This window comes from Protopterus annectens, chromosome 3.part1 (assembly GCF_019279795.1).
Source record: "Protopterus annectens isolate FY-2018-M chromosome 3.part1, PAN1.0, whole genome shotgun sequence".
In the NCBI taxonomy this organism is placed as follows: domain Eukaryota; kingdom Metazoa; phylum Chordata; order Ceratodontiformes; family Protopteridae; genus Protopterus; species Protopterus annectens.
Genome location: NC_056732.1, coordinates 134,493,584 through 134,501,746, shown reverse-complemented (window position 1 = coordinate 134,501,746; position 8,163 = coordinate 134,493,584). Strand labels below are relative to the sequence as shown.

Below are 8,163 nucleotides of genomic sequence, written 5' to 3'. Positions count from 1 at the left end.
AGTAAAATATGCTAAAATTCTCTTGGTGATTATCAATCTTTTGAAATCCATTTGAATTCTAAGAATAAGCGAGTTATGGTCAGACGGGATTATAGAAGAATGCAATATTTTCATTTTTAAATCATGAGATACATATATTTTATCGGATTCACTTTAGAAGATCGAATTCCTAAAATCTTGAACCTCATATGGTCGAGACCAAAAGATCGAGTTTTGGAAACTCAAACTTCTAAAATGAAATGCAAAAAAAAAAGTCAAACATTACTTTTGCAGGGGGGCTTCACCCCCCTGCATACTTAAATATACCAACTCTGAGATTGCGCTACAGTGGGGAAAGGGAAATCTCACATATTGCGCTGTATGCGGAAGCGCAAAATGGGAGATTTCCCACTTCCTGTCAACACCACAAAAAAGATAACAACATTACGTACACACAGAGCATACAAGAAGCCTTGCCTCTGTGTGCACGTAATGTTTTAAGGTAAGTAAAGTGTTATTTTTTAAAACTTTACATATTCGATATACTGAAATGTTGATCATATGGTCTCAACCATATGACATTCGAGATTTCAGTATTTCGATTATGTAAAGTGCTTCCATTTTATCAATTCTTGTTTGAGTGTTAAATCTATAGTCACTATGGGAGAATAGTAATGAACTTTCATTCTTAAGACTAAATGAGTCTAATAACTGCAAGTTATCTATCCATTTTTTAAGAGTTCTCCCTGAAGATGTGATACGAAAAGGTCTTTTGTTGGTAGTATCCTGGCTATCTAAGATACAGTTAAAATCACCTCCCAAAATTAAGTTACCTTTAGATGTTTTGTTAATAAGTTCCATGTGTTTTTCAATAGTTCCTATACCTATACCTGGAAACCAATACAAGTTCACCAATGTCCAGATTCTAATACTATATCTTACTATTACTATTGATAAAAGGCCCTCTTTGTCTTCATAGTTAAATAAAAAACTTGTGGATTAATAATATATTTCTTCCATAGTATTAATACCCCCTGTTTAGTTTACTATATGATGAATTAGATAGCTTTAGGAAGTCACTTGGGTTCCAACTGAAATTATCATTAGCTTTAAAGTGAGTTTCTTGTAGAAAAAACACTTGTGCTTTATTTATTTTTAGGTATTTAAGTAAGTTAGATATTTTCCTAGGATTATTTAAACCATTTACATTTAATGAGAGTAATACTGTGTCCATCTCATTAATTTGTACTTAAAGAGTTTTGATTGAAATGATGACTGTATATTTTGTCATTTATTTATTGTATAATCTCCATATATGCATTGAATTCAGTGGTGAGGCTGTTACTTCCTTTTAAACTATATAAAATAAAAATTGAATGAGGCCAGAAGAAAAAATCAACAAATGTATAATAGTAGACATTATACATGCATATAAACAAATATTTAAAATAATCTTTTAACAAACATGGAATGTATAACATTCCCAATCTGAGTGCACTATGAAGCTCAGACAGATTAACCTTTGTTGCAAAAATTGAACCAAACATTAATGAAAAATTAGAGGCTCCTTTGCATATTATTCTGGAGGTTGCAATTGATCAAGTCAAACATATGTGATTAATTCAAAGTTATTTAGAGATGTGCTTGCTATAGAATAACCTGGTGTAGATTTCAAGCATTTAAGTTTTATCATTTATTACATCATGTGCGTTGATTCAGGTATAATTCCTTTTTAATAAAGTATTTATATAACATAAGTAAATTATCATGTAATGTGTACGATAATCCATTTCCTTTCCATCTTATATGAGTATCTATATAATGACCAGTTCATTTCATAACTGTCTTATAGAGCATACTTTAGTCAGTGTTGTGCAATTTGTTTACACTAGTAACAATTTAAAACTCAGAGAATTTCTAACACCTGCCATCGCTGTTATGGATTAGTTTAAATTTGTGAACTACAAGTTCTGCATATATATGAATTCCAAAGCTTAGACAGTGCTGCTCAAGGCTATGCTATACAACAATTACACATGCAGAGCTCTATATCATGTTTGTTACGTAACCTTAAATTTCAATAGAAAGTTTGTTTGTTATTAAATTACTAATAACCTTAAAAATTCTATTGCATGTGTTGAGCATGGTCTTAAATTTCTATTTTACATTCATATAATATCAATTCTAAGAAACAAATCAATTTAGAATTACATTTCAATGACCAAATATTAATAGTAGCTGTAAGCTAGATAATGACAATGATAAACAGATGAAATATTCATTTAGCTAGTTTCATAGTGCAAGTGCCCTTACAACCATTCATTTTTCAGCAGAAAAATTCCATTAGTAATGTATTCTTGTAAGTTAGACATGCTTGTCTGAAATAATAACATTTTGCAAGCTATTCACTGTTTGCACTCTATGTCTCTTATAATAAGCTATAGTTCAATACAATAAATATGAGATTTGTCTTATTGCAAGCTTGTAAAGACCCAGTATCAGATTATGTCTTACATATTCTTTCCTCATCTAGTCAAGTAACTGTTTCTAAGTATACCAAAACTTCCTTTGATACTTTGTTGAATATGGTGACATGCATACTTCTTAAGTCATTTCTCTTAACTAACTGCATTGGTGGTGCTGCGGTAGCGTTGTCACCTCACAGTAAGATGTTGTCCTGTTCGATTCTCAGCTCGAGCGTGTTCTATGGGGAGACATGCGTGAATGGGCGTACCTTCGTTGAAAGGTTGTGCATCAGGGCTGGCAACTCAGCATGTAAAAATCTGCTGGCAATCATTAGCGGACCGGAGTTCCGCTGTGGCAACCCCTAACTGGGAAAAGCCGAAAGACACAATAACATTTATTTATTAACTAAATAATGCAGATTCATGGAGAACTTCAAAGTATCTAACTATGGGTCTAATGCTGAATATTCCACTTTTATCTGTATAAATGTATTCCTTTATTTTTGTTTTATAATATCTAACAATAAGCTATAATATATTCATGCCTCATAATAACTTCTTTCCATCCCGTCTTTCATACAGTATATATATTAAGTAGTTATCCTATTTACAGAAGTAGTGTCGCTTTAAGGCCATAAGGAAGCATAATGTGATTACACACTAGAATCGTGTGGTTGCGTCAACATCATTTCTGGCAGTAAGATAATCCGGACTTCAGTACTTTATGTTTGTTTTTTCACTGGCTATAAAGTTATTTGACAACTAAACAAAGAAAGGATTTGCTAATACAACACTTGTGTTAAAGGGGTTTCATCACATATCTTTAAGATGGAAGGTAGATGTTCAAGCAAACACTTCTTTATGACTTAAAACTGTGTCCCTAATATGCATATTAAATTAGAAAGTATAATGACTTAACATCGATATATTGTGTTGCGTTTATTGTGTTTTGGCACTTTACTTTATCAAACGAGCATTCTGCCTTTACGATAGTGTGCATAGTACACTAAGAAAGCTCGCGGACTAAGCAGTGAAGCTTCCCTATGTGTCTCATGTAACAAAAGCTTCTCTTCGCTTTTGTGTGAGAAGCAGAACCTTTAAGTGAAATCTATAACAATATTTGACAAATAATTCAACAGGATCTATTCATTATCTAGGTTGAATTAATCCATGTTTCACTGCAAATGATTCAAATGAGTCAAACATATTTGAAACTCGCATGCCAATAACAATCATTGCCTATTAGATTTAAACACTTTTGTACAGTCAATATTTGTAGTACATTCCATTAATATTAAATATTTCCTCCCCAACCCTCATTTTTATACTTCACCATCACATAATAAAGCAATCATTAAGTCTATTGTATGTGAATGGAGTATTCATATTACTGACAAATATTTTGTGAGTAGCTTGAAATATAAGTAGACAAATACATATTTGTTACCTTTAGCCTGAATTTTTAGTTTTAGTCGATTCTTTGAGAGAAGCAGTAGAAGGAATACTTTTTGAGTCAGTTCTTTGCTTTTTTTCCTTTACATCAATCCAATTATTTTTCTCAGGGGATCTTTTTGTTGTAGTAAGAGACCAGCTAATTTCTTCTGGAACTGTGGCCAAAGTATTGTTGTTTATGAAAATTATTGCTTCTTCGATGTCATTAAATATCCTTGTTTCATTTGAAGTGAAAATACTTATTTTTGCAGGATATGCTAGTTGTGCTTTTATTTTATTTTGTGTAACTTTACCAGTGGCCAGACTTTCTTTCTCATTTCTAAGACACTGGAGGAAAAGTCATTGTCAAATCTAATTAGATTTTGCTTATACTTCAGAGGGGACTTTCTCCAAGCACATTTCAGAACAAGCTCTTTATCTAGATAAGAGAGAAATATAACCACGACTGACCTGGGTGAGGATGTTGAAGATGTTGGAATGGGTTTCCCAATGGCTCAATGGGCTCTTTCTATACCATAAGAGAACCCTTCTTGCAGTTCAAGGATGTCAGGTAACCATGAATTAAGGAAAGAAATTATGTCATCTCCAGATTTTTTCCGGTAAACCAAAGATTCTCACATTAGTCCTCCTTTTTCTATTTTCCGTATTGTCCAGTTTGTTAATAAGCCATTTATTTTGCTGCTGAAGAAAATCACCCTGGGTTTCCTCCTGTTTGAGCCTTCTGTCTATATCAGATAAGGACTCTTCAATGTTTAATATTTTGACTTGCTGTTGCTGGAGAAGTTATTTAAACATTTCAGTTTGAGTATGACAACTTTCTCTCAGGTCTTCTAAGTTGTCTTTAAAACTGTCCATTTTAATAGATAGTTCTTGTAAAGTTGAAGATATCAATTGAATTTCCTTCCTCAGAGTAGATTCTGCATGTGAGTTCTTTGAGCCACTCATCTTCTCAAATCAGCTTTAAAAACACCAGAGATTTCTGACAGGAAATTCTTGAATAAATTATTCCAAAATTGAGATACTAGTAATAAAAATACTAAGGAACAATAGTGAACTGTTTTTCCCAAAATAAAAAATAATAACTTCCTGTTATTTAAAGTAGTTTTAAGGAGCTCTAAAAAGTGTTGCTTTCAGAGTGCCATCTAAGCTCTGCCCTCTTTAAACACTTCTTGAGTCAACTGCTTATATTTTCTTTTCTTTATCCTTCTCTTTTCATCTTGACACTCCAAAAACACTTTTTATATTTTTCCTTAAAACTTACCTACCAACTTGTCCAATTTTAATAAAATATTCTCATGCCTGTAATATCTTTCCATTGCTTATTAATCTCTTTCCTATTTTCTTTATTTGTCTTTTTCATTCAGCCTGTAGACACTTTTACCTATTCTTATATATTCTTTTTTCATGTGTACCCATATCCATATGGCTACATGATCTGAAAAGGCTGTCCTTTTTATCTCTTTCTGCAGAATTCTTAAACTGTCAGACACTAAAAAATAATCAGTTTCAGTTTCAGTCTCACTTCTTCTGTAAGTCCAGTGTTTATTATCCCATATGTATAGCTTTCCACTTTTCATTATCGCATATATTGTTTTAACATCACTACATATTTTCTTTCCTATTTTTAAATTGCAATTAAAATCCCCCACTAATATTATATCCATATTAACACCTACACAATTTAGATTTTTTTTAAACATTATCTCTCTTTCTTTCTTTGTAACATATGCATATATTTCAGTAATTCTATAAACATGTGTTTCCATCTTAAATCTATTACCATTATTCTTCCTAATTCTACTATAATAACATACACCTATTCCTGAGCATGTACCTTTTCCCATATTCCATATAATATTTCCACCCCATAATACTTCAATTTGTAAGCTTTCTTCATCTGTCAAGATTCTAGTATCTTCTAATATAATTATGTGTGTATCAACTAAAGCACACCATTCTAAAATCCCTAATCTTTTAATATTTTTCATACTATTAACATTTAAAGCTAAGATTTTCAGCCTTTAAATGATGTTAGAATAATTATTCCTCTCTCATCCTTTACCTTTTTTTGTTCTCATTCACAATTATACTCTACTTGCCAGTTTATATATTCCTCCTCACTCATATCAAGCATTTCTTCTTTCCTTTTCTGGACCTAAACCTTGTCACCACAATAAAGAGGGCATGCTGGAGGGATAGATTCCTGTCTCAGAGACTTGCCATACTCTAGAACAGGCTACCAATCTATGTCAAGCAAAGTTCTTCATTAGCACTCTTCAAGAAAAATCTTGACGAGTGGATGGGAAATAGGAAATACCCCGGGGATCACTTCTGTGTCTCTGCTCGACAGTGGCATAGGAAAATAACTTTCTTGGGTGGCGTAAGCCAGGAAACCTTGTTGGCTAGGCTTACATAGGCCCTTGGGCCAATAGCCTAGTACCTACCTATGAACCTTCCTTTTCCCCATCTTTTTCCTCCCTATTAAATCTTTATTTTTTTTTTGTGTACTAGCCTGTTTTTTCTTGTTGCTTTTCTATATCAATTTATTAATATATGAACCCCAGATAAGGGGTAATCCCCTATTCCATCTCCCTGTTCCAAAAATCAATTTAATATATGGTCCCCAGATAAGGGACATGTCAGATATTAAACTGATAAGAACAGATACTACACTTGATCTTAGCCAAAAGGCTGAGAAGCAATATTTTATATATATCATATACCAGAAGCTGTGTACATTCTTTTACTGTATCTTCTACATTTTCTTCACAATCTACCAATGTATGCCCAGTTTTTCCACATTTTTTACACCCCATATTACATATTCCTGCTTCATGCCCTGTCTTGATACAAATAAAACATTTCTGTTTATCAAATTCATTAATCAAATGATTACTTTTTCCACAGGGAAAAAAAAACATGTTTTTGGATGCCCTCTATGTTTAACAAATTGTCTGTTACCATTCACAGTAATCACACTTGGGATATGTACATTTTCACTTCCCACTTTCAAAATAATCCCACATTCCCAACCTTCAGTGCATAAAACTCATTCATCATATATTTTTGCTGTATGTATAACATCTTTACATATAGCCTTTAAATATTCTTTCAAGTCTTCTTTTTAAACTTCCATTCTAAATTGTATCAAAACTCTTTCTTTTTGGGTTATCTATGAAACTCCTGTACCACATACTCACTTCAAGAATTAGAATTCTTGTTTTGTTCATACCGTTCTAAAAAATTCTCAGTATAGTGTATTGTTTCAAAGAATATATCACAGTACATTTCTTTATTAATAAGCATAGAGGTTCTTGCCTCCTTGGGTGAAACACCCAGTGGTGCAATTACAATGTGCCATACTTCATACCTTTCAAGTCCTTTCTATTTCTTATTGCTTACTCTTATAACACATTTCTTTTTTACCTCCTTCACTTTTTCAGCTCTTCTTGTTCCTTCTTTCACTGTCTATGCATATGATTTATTTTTCATTGTGTTCTCCACAACCTCTTCTTCTTGTATCTTCTCCATAATTTTATACCATGAAGCCACCACTTCACTCTCTAGTTCACTCTGACTAATAATATCCTTTAAATAAACATCCCTCAACCCTTCTGATTGGAGGGTTGTAAAAATACATCCCTGCCGGATCTCTCCATCTCCCTCAAACAACTTTTCCTGGAATAGACACTCCAAATCTGGTACAGCTTCAATGACTTCCCATTCCTTCACCTCCTTCATTCCTCCTTCCTTCTCCAATACCCTTCTGCTTTACTGAAATGCCTTTCTCGTAAAGGCTCTGCTATCTCCATCTTCACATTCTCCTTTCCCAACACTACCTTCTCCTCACAAACACTCGGCATACTTCCTCCTGTTTCTCTGAGCTGCCTTTGCACCCTGAATGGAAACAGGAAGTCAGAATCACCACCAACAATAGCATCCCTGTATGTTATGAGTAGGGCTTTTTATTGATATATACAGTACATATTATTTACATATTTACATTATTTACATCTATTTACAAATGCCCATACATTATAAACTTCAATTTAAGCATTTCTGGCCTCTCTTTTATCCACAACCAAAACATTATTTTTCCAAAATCTTTGTAAAAGTCCATTTTCCATTGTATTTAATTTCATTTAGGCTCTCATTCCATAAAGTCCATGAAGCATAAAATATTACTCTGTCCATTTTCTTTACTTCTTCCTGTTTATGTAATAAATGTTTATGAAGCATAAAATATTACTCTGTCCATTTTCTTTAC

General features: G+C 32.7%; 1 non-coding gene across 1 annotated transcript; it reads right to left on the bottom strand.

Moving 5' to 3' along the window:
* Positions 1–6,415: 6,415 nt before the first annotated feature.
* On the bottom strand, positions 6,416–6,599 carry LOC122798977. The gene has a single exon (XR_006364382.1). It is a non-coding gene; the product is annotated as a U2 spliceosomal RNA (small nuclear RNA).
* Between the last annotated feature and the right edge of the window lie 1,564 nt (positions 6,600–8,163).